This window comes from Pituophis catenifer, unplaced genomic scaffold, assembly GCF_029215685.1.
Source record: "Pituophis catenifer annectens isolate HBS135680 unplaced genomic scaffold, rPitCat1.0.hap2 SCAF_3, whole genome shotgun sequence".
Taxonomy (NCBI): domain Eukaryota; kingdom Metazoa; phylum Chordata; class Lepidosauria; order Squamata; family Colubridae; genus Pituophis; species Pituophis catenifer.
The window spans coordinates 60,211,064-60,224,183 of NW_027256883.1; the positions used below are offsets into that span (position 1 = coordinate 60,211,064).

General features: G+C 34.0%; 1 protein-coding gene across 1 annotated transcript in view; it reads left to right on the plus strand.

The window, feature by feature from the left end:
• The window catches only part of ZNF407 (zinc finger protein 407), a 342,542-nt gene that overhangs the window by 249,409 nt on the left and 80,013 nt on the right, over positions 1-13,120 (plus strand). The gene's annotated exons all lie outside the window — the stretch shown is intronic.

The window sequence follows — 13,120 nt, forward strand, 5'->3', positions numbered from 1 at the left end:
AAGCAGGAAGAGGTCTAAATCAGTACTGCCTTCTCTTCCTCCTCCACAAAATTTATCTTTATTTTCTTTGGATAACTTGTTTTAGCAAGAGAGAGAGAGGAGGAGGAGTAGAGGTAGAATCAGGTATATAATATTTTGAGAAAAATGTTAAAAATGTTCAAGGTGAATTCTTAAACTACAGTTTTTTTCTTCTATGTAGAAAATGGTTATATTATTCAGAACAATTGGTAGTCAATGATATTAAGATTGTGCATGTAACACCTTCACTATGTGAGCTGCATTGGGTGCTAATTTGCTTTTGGGTCTATTTCAAGGTGCTGGTTATGACCATGCCACATAGGGTTGGGTTACCATCTTACCCTCATTATATTAATCTGTCCCACCCAGTAAGGAAGAGAAAGTATATTACAGATCCCATCAGTTAAAAATTTTTGACTGGCAAAGTCCAGGAAGAGAGCTTTCTCTGCCATTGCCTCCACCTTCTGGGATACTCTCCCCCCAGAAATGAGGTGGGCCTCCACTTTCCTGGCTTTTCGGAAAGCTGTGAAGACCTCGCTCTGCTAACTCGCATGCGGCAAGCAGTGTGGCATGCAACCCTGGGGGCAGTTAGTACCCTGAAGATGCTCCCCCCCATCTTTTAACTTTTAATTTATACTCTCTTTGTCTTTGTTTGACTTTCTTTTTACTGGTGTACCATATTTTTATATGGTTTTTTTATGCTTTAGCTTTAAACTGCTCGGAGAATGAATGTGCAGTATCTAAGGTAAATAGATAGATAGATAGATAGATAGATAGATAGATAGATAGATAGATAGATAGATAGAATCATTCAAGATTTTATGTATTTGATAGACTGTTATCATATGACCAGATACTATATCTAATTGCACAATTATTTTCTGAACTATTTTATTATCTGTTTTTTAGAATAAAATTAATGTAGTTTCATTCAAAGTATAATACAAGATAAATTTAGCATTAAAATACATTTTGTTGGCAACCTTTCCACAGGGCTCTTGGCTTCTGGGATCTAAAATTCATGGTTAGGTAAATCTGTTAATCTAATCATCACTTGAGTAAGTCAGGATTTTATCATTTCTAGTTTATTTTAGAGTTAAAGCCATATCTTCATTCTAATTCTGGCGAGAATACTCTTCTTAGCAAACCAATAAATTTGAAGAAAACAATTTACTGAGTAGACCTTACTAAGATCACAACTCATTTTTACCATATCTAAGTACTGTACGTCTTCTTTGCCTGCATGAAATAAGTCTCCAAAGGCAAGATAGTCTGATTACATCATCAAAATGGGACAAACAGCAATCCTATCAGTTGCGAACAGCTGCAATATTCATGAGTAGAATCCTGAAAGTTCAAGCAGTTAACTCTAAATAAAATTGTGATCTTTATCCTTCTTGACAGAAGCATTCATCAAATTATTAAGGAGCATGGGAAATGATTGCTAAAAGTTATACTGTGATCTATTATGTGATTCTTATCAAAGTTCGACTGTGTTACCAAGTAGATTGAAACTGTTGAATTTCAAGTGAGGATATAAAATTACATAACTTGAATAATTGTTTCAGAGGTTTTTTTCCCCTAAAATCATGTCTATTCCTACTAGCTTTGGATACACAAAAATAATTATAAAGTTTTCTATCAGATTTCAATCTTTTCTGATAATAATTTTGACATAAATTGCTAGATACCGTGAATAATGATTTTCATTTATTTTCAACAGAAAACTGACTACTTAAAAATAATTAAGAAGCTTGTCATTGTAAGGGAAGATATTTGACACTTATGTCTTGCTAAAGTAATAGAATGTTACTTGAACTCCATAAAACTACCATAGTATTTATTTTAAATGCTGGTACGGATTATATAAAGAAAATAGTAAGCAGTTTGGCTTCAAGCAGATTCATTTTAGTAATAACCCTTAGTACCAGTCTTTCAATTGCATGTCAGTATGATTGTCAGGAACTCTTTTCCCTCTCATATGCATAATAATAATTTTATTATCTGCTTGAAATAAAAACCTTACATAAATGTTTTCTAACTCTAAAAAAGGATGCTAGCATGTAGTCTCTATAGATTACCTCACCCATGTGTTCCTAATAAATGAAGGAGGAAAAAGCTAATTATTTTCATCTTCATATAAGAATGTCTTTTAAGCAGGAATTTCTGGTTTTGCACCTGGCAGTTATATTCCTGAGTTAGCCACCTGCAATATTCAACTTTTTAGCTAGAAAATAGGGAGAAATTAATATAGATGTCTCATCACAATATATTGCTAGATATTTTGTTGACAGTAAAATAGCATATCAAGATTGAATAGGATTTAATCAGCAGTTAGTTACTCCAATAGCCTTATTGATCATAGATATATAACTGAGAGAAGGGCACTGGGCCGGTGAGAGCTGGAAACAGCAAGTATCTCAGTATGGCTTTATGGGATGTGGATACTTTGTTTGGTGGAGGAGGTGAATGGCTAGAGTAACACAAATGTTTTCATTAAAACATTAGTTCGTAATTGCAGTGCAGTGTTCAGTATAATGTGGTAAGTGTGTTGCTACTGAAATCCATCACTAGACTATATAGACTTATTTTATTTTTATTTTATTTATTTTATTGAATTTGTATACCACCCTACTCCCGAAGGACTCAGGGCGGTGAACAGCCATAGAATAAAACATATAAATACAAAATTTAAAATAGAATAAAACGAATTAAATAATTTGGCTGAACAAATTTAAAACCCTAATAATTTAAAACCAAATTTAAAATTTCCATTTAAAAAGGGGAAAAACTTAGGTCAGGCCAGCTTGATGAAATAAGAACGTCTTGAGCGCGCGACGGAAGGTACACAGATCCGGGATCCTCCGTATCTCCGGGGGGAGCTCGTTCCAGATAGTAGGTGCCCCCATAGAGAAGGCTCTCCCCCTGGGGGCCGCCAGTCGACATTGTTTGGCCGACGGCACCCGGAGGAGCCCCTCTTTATGGGAGCGTACTGGTCGGTGGGAGGCTATTGGTGGTAAAAAATGCCCAGAAAAGCAGACAGACTGCTGCCTATTTATGCCTACCACATTGGATTATAATAACATACATTTTACCATTCCTATAACTCACAAAATAGTATCAGTAACCATGCATCAGCTGATTGTGTGACTACTGCCCTAAGTGCATAGTATAAGGAATCATTCCAAATGAGCTCAGTCAACCTTGTTTGTTTGTAAATATGCATGCAATAGCATTATCTGTTGCAAACTACTGAGACACTTTAATAGCCTGAGATATATATTTTATAAACAAATAATAAAATAAATCTCTTTCTCCTTCCATCAAAAATGCATGCAATGACTGTGTTACTCATTTCAGATATGGCCTAAATGGATATCGTTCAACTAAAAAGTTATCTGGCTGTAGTAGGATCAAGAAAGAGGTTTCAGGGCCCCCAAATATCTATTTTGTATAGATATTCACTGTTGGAATTCATAGTTGCCAAAAATTAACAGTAAGATTTTCTGCCATCAGAAGTGGGGAATACATTAAAACTAACACTATGTGGTTAAGAGCTGAGACCAATCAGCCAATTTACAAAATAAGAAATATATATTCTCAACCACTAAAACAGAAATTAGAAAATTCTAACCCAGCCCAAATTGGGACAACTGCAGCCTGTCTATTTTGCATGTCAAGCTACCTTAAAATAGCAGAGCAGCCTCAGCTCATCAACAGTTTGCTACCTTGAGTATGGTCTTGTCTCTCTGCTATGATCCAAAAGTTTTAATTAAGAGGGATATGAGTAAGAGGGAGCTGCTACAATACACTCTTATTTCTGTGTACTTACTGGCTATAATCTTCATTTTGCAATGACATATTGTGTGTGTGTGAGAGAGAGAGCGAGGTGGGGAAGAGACTAGCCTAGCTTAGCCTACACTACACTACACTACACTACACTACACTACACTACACTACACTACACTACACTACACTACACTACACAGATCCTACTGGAACCCATTACTTAGGAAGACCTATCAATATGGAAGTTATATCTATAATTAAAATGGCCTCTGAAATGGTCATTTAAGAGAAGATGTTGACTGTCATTGTTAAAATTAAGGTGTATGGCATTTATGGAAGCCTTATTTGTTGCTGATTTTCCTGTAAAAGATTTTGAGATTAAATGATGTCTCTTGTAAATGTTCCTCATTATGAACTATTGAGAGTTTACAGTAAGCTTACAACATGTTCATTAAGCTTAAACCTCTTATTCAAAATGACAAAATAAAAATGCATAAAACATACATATGCATATATTTGGGGCGCTAATAGTACAACTGAATAGGAAAATTAGTATAATGCAACAACAATAACAAAAACCTTTAATAATACAAAACATGTATCCCAGTTTTTTGCATGTCAGCTGATGGAATTAATTTTCTCCCCCCCCATTACTGTTCAATCCCTACTAAATAGATTTGGGGGAAGACTGTGGGGTGGGAATGTAAGGGATAATTCCCCTTTTACAAGCATTCTTTATGTGTGGGCTACAGAAATAATGAAAAAGAATTTGAAAATATTTAACAAAAATTACAAGCAAGATCACAAATCAATATTTTAGTAGAAATGATTTAAAATCTTGACATATGGTTTGAAGGAATGGTACAGCAATAAATCTGAAAATAGTACAGTAATATAACTGGTGGTGTTATCGTTATGCATTCAGTTCCAGCTTTTAGAAAGTAAAGTATATAATTTTAATGCTTCTGCTACAGTTTTTTGGGTGGATCAACTTAAATTAAGTCATGTTGAAGCTACTACATGGTTACTTCTTTGGATAGGGCTTGGTAATTTACAATCTCTTACATGCCTCAAAACTAAAATTCAACATTTCTAGGATGTTATGTCACCTGCAGAAATGTAAGAACAATCAAAACATTGTAGGTAGAATTGACTTTCTTGATAAACCAATTTTATTTTTCATGTTGCAAGTAGTTCTTAAAAGTGAGACATCAATGATTGTAGAAATCTCAGAATCAGGGGCAAATGGCTTGAATACTGGAAGTTAGGATGGAATTCATTGTTCTGCATTGTTTCATGCTCATCCCTTTTGTCTGAGTAATATACGATAAGAAAAAAAGTGCTTGATATGCATAATTCAAAGAGACTGCAGAGTTCAGTCTATCATGTCCCCAAAGTTGCCAGGCTTTAAATGTGTCCTGAAAAATGTGTAAAATTGAAAATGAAACAAATTTATTTTTTCCATGCATCTGTGGCTTAATAGAGCATTGAAATAGCTGGGCAACATGCCAGTTAGTCATCCCTGAGTTATTCATCAGAAAGCCATTTCAGTGTGAGACCTCTGCTAAATATACCTGATCATGATGTACAGTAAGGGGGAAATATTAGCGTTGCTCAAAATATGTGTGAACCTAAATCTATGTCTACATTAATTTTAAAAGCAAGTGCTTAAAACCATTTTAGCTTCAACAACACAATTCCTGGAATTATTATAACACAGATCCCAAAACAAGAGCAGCATATTTCAAAGTAATATTTATCAATATTGCACTTCAAATTCAAAAGGAAACTATTGGTGGCCAGGAATGCTTACTTAATTACCACCTATAATTTTAGGGGATAACTTAATAGATAGCTTTCAATCATTTCATGCTCTTATTCTTTGCCTCATTTTAATATTTATCACTAGATATGACCTTTCTTAAATTGAACACTCTTACATTCCACTTATGGCTCTTTGAAGGATAGCAATGGCAGAATGTATTTAGGTTAGAAATTTAATCATACATTTTGCTATGTAATAGATTGACAAAAGTAAAGAATGTCCTGCAGATTTTTCCTTGCTCTAATAAATATATAAAGCAGTGAGAATTACCTAGGTTTTCTAGGTTCCCTTAACAAATCATTCGGGTAAACTACTGGTTGACATTATTGTAATCTGTATGGTTTTTCTAAAGGCCTGAAAACTTTAACTGGTTCAAAAATAAGCACATACCTAGGCACTCACTACTAGCCAGTAATGAGAGCTGGCTAATAAAATTATATTATAATGTGCATTATTTGCCAGTCCATTTCCAAGACCAGTTAATTCTGCTCATTTTTACCTTTATGTATCTGGGGACAGGTTACCACCATCTAGGCCCTAAGATCATCATTCAGGCCTTCTTCAGGATTCCCTGCCAGATGTGGCCAAATTTGTAACTGAAAGTGTGAAGGCTTTTTTTCACACACTGACCATAGAAAATCTGGCAGTGCTCTTAAATCATTGCCTTTTGTTGTGCCCCTGAAGAACTTCTTTAAAAAAAAATCCTAGATAATCTTGGAACTATTTTAGATCTTAGCATTTTTTTCTGCTGCTACTTTTATTGTTATTAAATGCAGCATTATTTCAATCTCTGCTGTTTTTAATGTGTGTGGTTTATTGTTACTGTTCATTTTTTGTTATTAATTTATCTGTACACCATGCAGAGAGTGTCAGTTACCAGGCATTAATAGAAGCAGGAAGAGTTACTATCTGTGAACCTTTGTGTGTATGTGTGTCTTTTTAAGTAGCTATAAATTTGTTAAGGATTTAAACATGTACATCCAGCCATGAATTGCATACTGTTTTAGAGATTGTCATGGGTCATATAATATTGTTGAAGCCAGCTCTGTGGATTCATTATTCCCCGTGTTTCATACTTAACTCTGTTGTCTATTTCCTCTTTATTCTTCTAGATGTTAAGTGGGAAGGATCTGTGGGAATATTTCATTATATGAGCATAAAACATAGCATTACCACTTATATCTTGGCCCATCTTCTTTAAAAATTGTTTTGACCATTGTCACTAGGGATTTATGCATTTATTTAATAATTATGTTTATGATTCTAGTATTGCATTTGGGCAAAAAGGCACTCGTGTCATGATGCAGCATTGGTAACTTGACAAGTAAAAAAAAAAAGACTGACTTCAATTCAGAAAGCTTGGTGCTGCTGCTGCAAAACTAGAAATTGGTGAGGAAACCTTGCCAAATGTCACATGTGAAAAGGCCTTGTTAAAAGGAAGTGATTAGTTAATTGTACCCTAGAAAAATAGAAAATACAACTTGAAAAATGTGCTATCCCAAAGTAGAGAATATTGCAATGTTCTAAGGAAAAATGTGATTGTTCCTGACACTGACCAACAGAATGAGCAGTTGTATTAGAATAATAATAGTAAAATAGTAGTTACTGAAAGAAATATACAATTGTAAACCTGTTCTATACTTCAATCAAATTTCAGAGAATATGATAATTAAGCTTTTAGTGTCCTTGAGTTTAGCCTCGACTGACATAACATCATGCTTCTTAAAGCTGTTACTTATTTTCCTATAGATCGTTTAAATATAATTTAATGGTGAAGCTTTAACATCTACAATTGGTTCTTTCTTATTTATTACATCTTAGTGCTGGAATTGCATAAGGTTAAATAGGGAGATTCTACTATGTTCAGTCATTTTTAATCTTTTTTCATATCATAGTTCTGTAATCTTGTTTTTGCTTTTGAAAAAAAAAAAGAGCCATTAATTCAGATTCTGCTCTTCAGTGTTCAATCATTTATGCAGTCTGTGATAAGGGAAGTACGTATCATATACCTCACAGTCATGTAACTTGTTTTTAGAGAAATAATGGGAAAAAATAGAAAATAAGGGAGTTCTTAAAATTGCCCAAGAATCCTTGGCTTAAAACTTGACAGAAGCTATGTTCAGTCTATTGCTCAAAAACAACCTAGTGTCTTGTGGCATCTGAAAGACCAAAACATTTCTTATGGCATAAGATTTTGCAGTATTCCCAGTGTTTCAAAGATATATAGCATTTTTATATTATAATACAGGAAACTTATATTTTAGGTTATGCTTGAGGATTCAGAAGCTGAGATTGTGTTTCTTATCTTCCTCTCTGTTATACAAGGAGCAAGTGTGATTACAAAAATCTCACTAGTTCAGATGCTGAATTCCTGGCTTTAGAATTAGTAACATCAGGTATGCTGTGTCCCATCTCTTTTCTTATTTCTTCCTTTTTCCAGCGTTTACATATCCCAACAAAATTATAGCTAACTACTGCATTCCAAATTTGTTGCCAATGTTTTAAAAACCTGGGAGTAAACTGACACAAATTGCAGCTTTCCATTAAGGATGTAATGGTTGCGGGAGTCAACATTTTTTTCTTATTTCTGAACTGTGAAAAGATGACCAGAAACTGTCAGGGCATAAGGTTGGTTTCCTATCAGTAAATAGTGTACCTACAGGTGTGTGAAATCAGGACTCAGTCAAGTTTATCAGCACACTGGTACATTTTTACTACAAATAAGTTCATCAAAGAAGAAGGGAACAGGGATGAAGGTAGAAAACCAGGAATATGATGTTGGTAAGAAGTGTCTAGATAAGTTTCAAACAATGTCTGGTTTTCCATTTCCCTTTCATGAAAATGTAGTTTGTCATTTTTAACCAGTGGTATCTGCTCAATCAGTTTCTTTCCCTTAGAAGTGAGAGGAGGAATATATAGATGATATTTCCATGAAATCAAATATGGTCATCAATTTCATAAGAACTTAGTTCCTTGGTTCATTTTTTTTCTACCTAGCATTCTTTACCAAGTACAGAATCTTCTCTTCTCTTCTCTTCTCTTCTCTTCTCTTCTCTTCTCTTCTCTTCTCTTCTCTTCTCTTCTCTTCTCTTCTCTTCTCTTCTCTTCTCATCAACTTGGTGCTGATCTCATTGGTTGCAACAAGAATTCACTGACCAGTTTATTGTCAGAGCCTGATGTTGGTTGAGAGAGTGATTGGCCCAAAGTCATCTAGCCAGCCAGCTCTACACCAAACTATATAAGAGGCAAAATAATAGGATGAAATAATTTTTTTTACATCCATTTTCCTCAAGATGGAAGAGCATTGCATTCATTGCATTTTCACTTTGGGTTGATTAATTTGCAATAATTTTTCAGTTCTAATAATTTGTCCCTGATTACTACTAATATAAGACCCTGTCTTATATTTTTTTTGAATCCTGAAATAAGCGCTTGGCCTTATTGCCATGTGCTCAAAAGCCTAATAGGGCTTATTATCACGGGATGTCTTATTTTGGGGAAAAAGGTATAATGCTAAAAAAGACCTTGTTCGATTTAAGAAATGAAAAGGTCTTTGAAAATCAGCCATTTTTCGTTCTAAAGAATGAATAATAAAGAAGTGCGATAAATTTCCCACACCTGAATAAACTACAACAATTACTGTACATATAAAAAGGACCACAAAAAACAAAACAAAACCAAGAAGTATAGCTGTGACAGCTCTTCAAAGTTGACCAGAGTGCTTCTTCTGAATACTTTCCCTGCTTCCTGGGCTCAAGGCATGTTTTTGTAACTATCTCTGAATAATTTCTCCAAGGTCAACTCTGTAACCTCCTACAATCTGTCATGTAAGGAACATAATAGAAAACAACTTCAGAATGTGATTGATTTTTACCACAAATGGTCAAATAGTTACTACAATAAAAAGAAAGCAATCAAATCTTCATTTATCTTATAGTTGAAATTTGCCAAAAAGGATTTAGAAATGGCTCCTCTAGATTAGTTGGCAGATTCTTCCCAAATGGGATATTTTTTTCAATATTTAATACGATACAAATATTTCAGATTTCTTCTGGTATTCAAAAGATATTCCCATGACTATAAAGTCAGCTAGGCATAACTTTCATATAATTTTTTTTACAAAAGTGAGTTAAGATCAAAAGCAGCTATGTATGGCTGCTGTAATTCTGATTACACTAAATGTACCTCTGTTTTGAAAGAAACCATTCCTCGAATCAGCATGAAGCATGTTAGAGAATTTGTAGGGAGGAATTTATTCTGGAACTTTATATCTTACTGTATAAAATTTTAAAAATCTGGTTAGATTTTTTTTTTTAAATAAAATGATGCTCTGTCTTCAATTACAGGAGAAGCATTTAATATAGAACTTCGTAATGCACTAGTTTTTTGTTGCTATTGTTTTTATTCTACATGGTGAGAAACTTAAAGGTCAGTAGTAGTTTTGGGGTTGAAAAGATTATTAATCTAAATTGATGTTTAAGTTTATTATAGATTGTTCATTGAAAAATACTATACACTTTCAACTGTTTTATCACCTTGATTGTAACTGATAAAGTATCTGTACAGAAAGTGTCAGAAAAAGTTAATATTAATTTTTTTTTTGATACTACAATCAGTGTACTTTTACCATCAAAGATACATAGGCACCGGCAATAAAAATATGTAAAATTGCAAGTATCATGTTAGTTTCTACTAAAATCGTTTTTTGATTTTTCCTTGTTTTTTGGCCTTAAAAATAGCAGGTATTTAATATAAAACAGAATATGTGTACATATATATATATATATATATATATATATATATATATATATATATATATATAATTTCTAATATTCATAATGATAATGATAAAAGCATAATGATCTGTCATGTATTAGTGTTAAGTTCATTATTAAATTACTGTCTCTTCCTTTTGGGAATATGAGGAAGAATCAAGAGTTAGTCTGTATAATTTATTAATATCATAATTCAAATAGCCACATATTCTATAATTTAAAATCTTGAATTTTAAACAACTAGAGAAGCTAAAATAAAGAAGGTGCAGCTTCCTAAATTCTAAGAGTTGGTAAAATATTTTTAGTAAATCCTTTCTTAAAAGGGAGACAATTGATATATCCTTCCTGTTTCCCAGACCTTTTCAATTTTCCATTTATTTATTAATTAAATTTATATGCTACCCAACTCAGACAATTCTGAGTGGCCTTAATCTTATAGTTCAGTGAGACATTTAGAGGTAACTCAGACAGTTCAGGTTAATACTTACAAGAGACACGAGAGGAAAAATTGTTGAGGTTAACATTTGCAGAACTTTTCTGTTTCAGGCAAATTTGACAGTTTCAAAGTGTTAACGATTGCACAGCATTGTTTCCAACATACCAGTGAAACTATTTCTCCACACATCAGAACTTTTACTTTCTTTGTACTATTTGAATGTTATTAAATAGGCAATGGTTACCTTTTTTTCACATCAAGTAAAGTAACCCAAATACATGTCCAGAATATACAATAGATACCGAGATAAAAATGCTAATTAAAATAATATTCATTTTCAAAGGAAACATATCCAAAAGATTCTTCACAAATTTCTCAAATTTTATGGAAAGCCCCACAATTCTATTTCTTAATTTTGAGTTTATAAAGAACTGAAACTGTGCTGTGCAGGCTAGCTAGCTATATCTGTGGTCCCCATCTGGCTTCGTGGACAGGTGGGGGTGGCAGCAGGGGGAGGGGATAGTTTCATGTGCGCAACTGAATTCCATGCATGTGCAAATGGATTTTCACATGTTCACCCGCTGCTTGTGCGGCATGACTAATGGTCTGTAAACTGGGGGCTGGGGACCCCTGAGCTAGATTGTATGTATGTACAAAATTGTTTGTAGAATCCATTGAAGTATGAAACTTTCTTCATGAAATGTTATGGATTGTAATTTGCCATGCTAGTCCAGTTGAGAGAGGGAGGGAGGAAGCGAGGGAGGGAGAGAGAGAGAGAGAAAGGGCACAATTGACTCAAAATCACCCAGTTGCAGTGGTGGGCTGCTGCCGGTTGTAACAACCAGTTTGCCCAGCACCAAAAATGTGAGTGCGTGTGCGGCTTTAAAAACATGGCAATATAGGACGGAATAGCACCAGAGCAGGTGGGCTGACCCACCCATGAGTCGCATCTACCGGTTTGCCTGAACTGGTCTGAACTGACAGCAGCCCACCTCTGCCCAGTTGACTAATGTGCCTAAGGAAAGTTGTGCATGCTATCTGTTTCTCTCTCTCTTCCGCTCTCCATGTTTTATATTGAAGCAAACATCAATCATGAATAAACTGCAGTGTATAATCATAGGCATAATTATCAGCAATTAATTTGTGGTCTGCAACTCCTTTCAAGCAGAATCTTTCTGTTATTGCCAGCTGGAATTAAAAATGCCCTCACTTAGGCCATGATCTTTTTTGAAACAAACTCTAATTCTCTTCATCCCTCAATGACCTGTCATTTATTTCATTGGAGGAAATCACTCTTATGTGCATATCATTTTGTGATTAATGTCTTCCTTCTTTTGAAATGAATGATATGTAAGATGATAGGTATACAGAATTTGCTGATCTCATACAGCATTCAGATATCTGAACAATTACATGGATCAAACACATGTACACAAGAAGTTGTTGAACTTGTGGGATATCAGTTCATATCCAAGAAACACTAACCTCTATTTGTAAACTGTTATGCATACTATTTTTCTAGAATTTAAGACACTCCAAAAACCAAATCAAAACCCATCCAAACCTTATTATTTCCCTACATGTGTTAGAAAATATATTTTAATTGCCTACTTTCAATTATTCTCATTTGACATTCAGTAGAAATGATTTTTTGCAGTTATAGTCTATCAAGATATGTATTAATTTAGAAGCTGATTTGCATTCCGACATTTGGAAAGCAACTTAAAATCTGTAAATGAAAGTGCAAGGAGTTAAATTATTGTAAAATAATCCCCAAAATGATATTAATGTTTGCTAACACCTTGAAAAAAACAGATATTAAACAAAAGTAGTGATTTCTTAAAGGGGGGAGGTAACATTTTCTCTTCCTGTTTTTTTTAAATCCAAAAAATCCTTTGTGCATATAAATAAATAATTCATATATTCTATATAAAATTTCCTTATCTAAACTATAAAATAAATAAAAAGGACAGGAACAAAATCAAAGGAAAACAGAATGAAATCTTGGAGATATGTAAACAATATGATGTAGGGCAGGGGCCTCAAACCTGGCCAGAATTCCACAGCCAGACCCCTGTTGTAGGAGGATTACCAAAGGTAGAGGTCAAGCAAAGGCTGAGCTTGGAGTCAATATTCTGCCGTAAATGACATGAGCACGACCTCCCCAAAATCCATGAAGACTTATTTGGCAGTTTAGGTTATTCTTGTAACATAGGTGGTGAACAATAAAATTTCAGCTTGAGGCTATTCACAGGTAGATTTAATGTAGCTACCTAC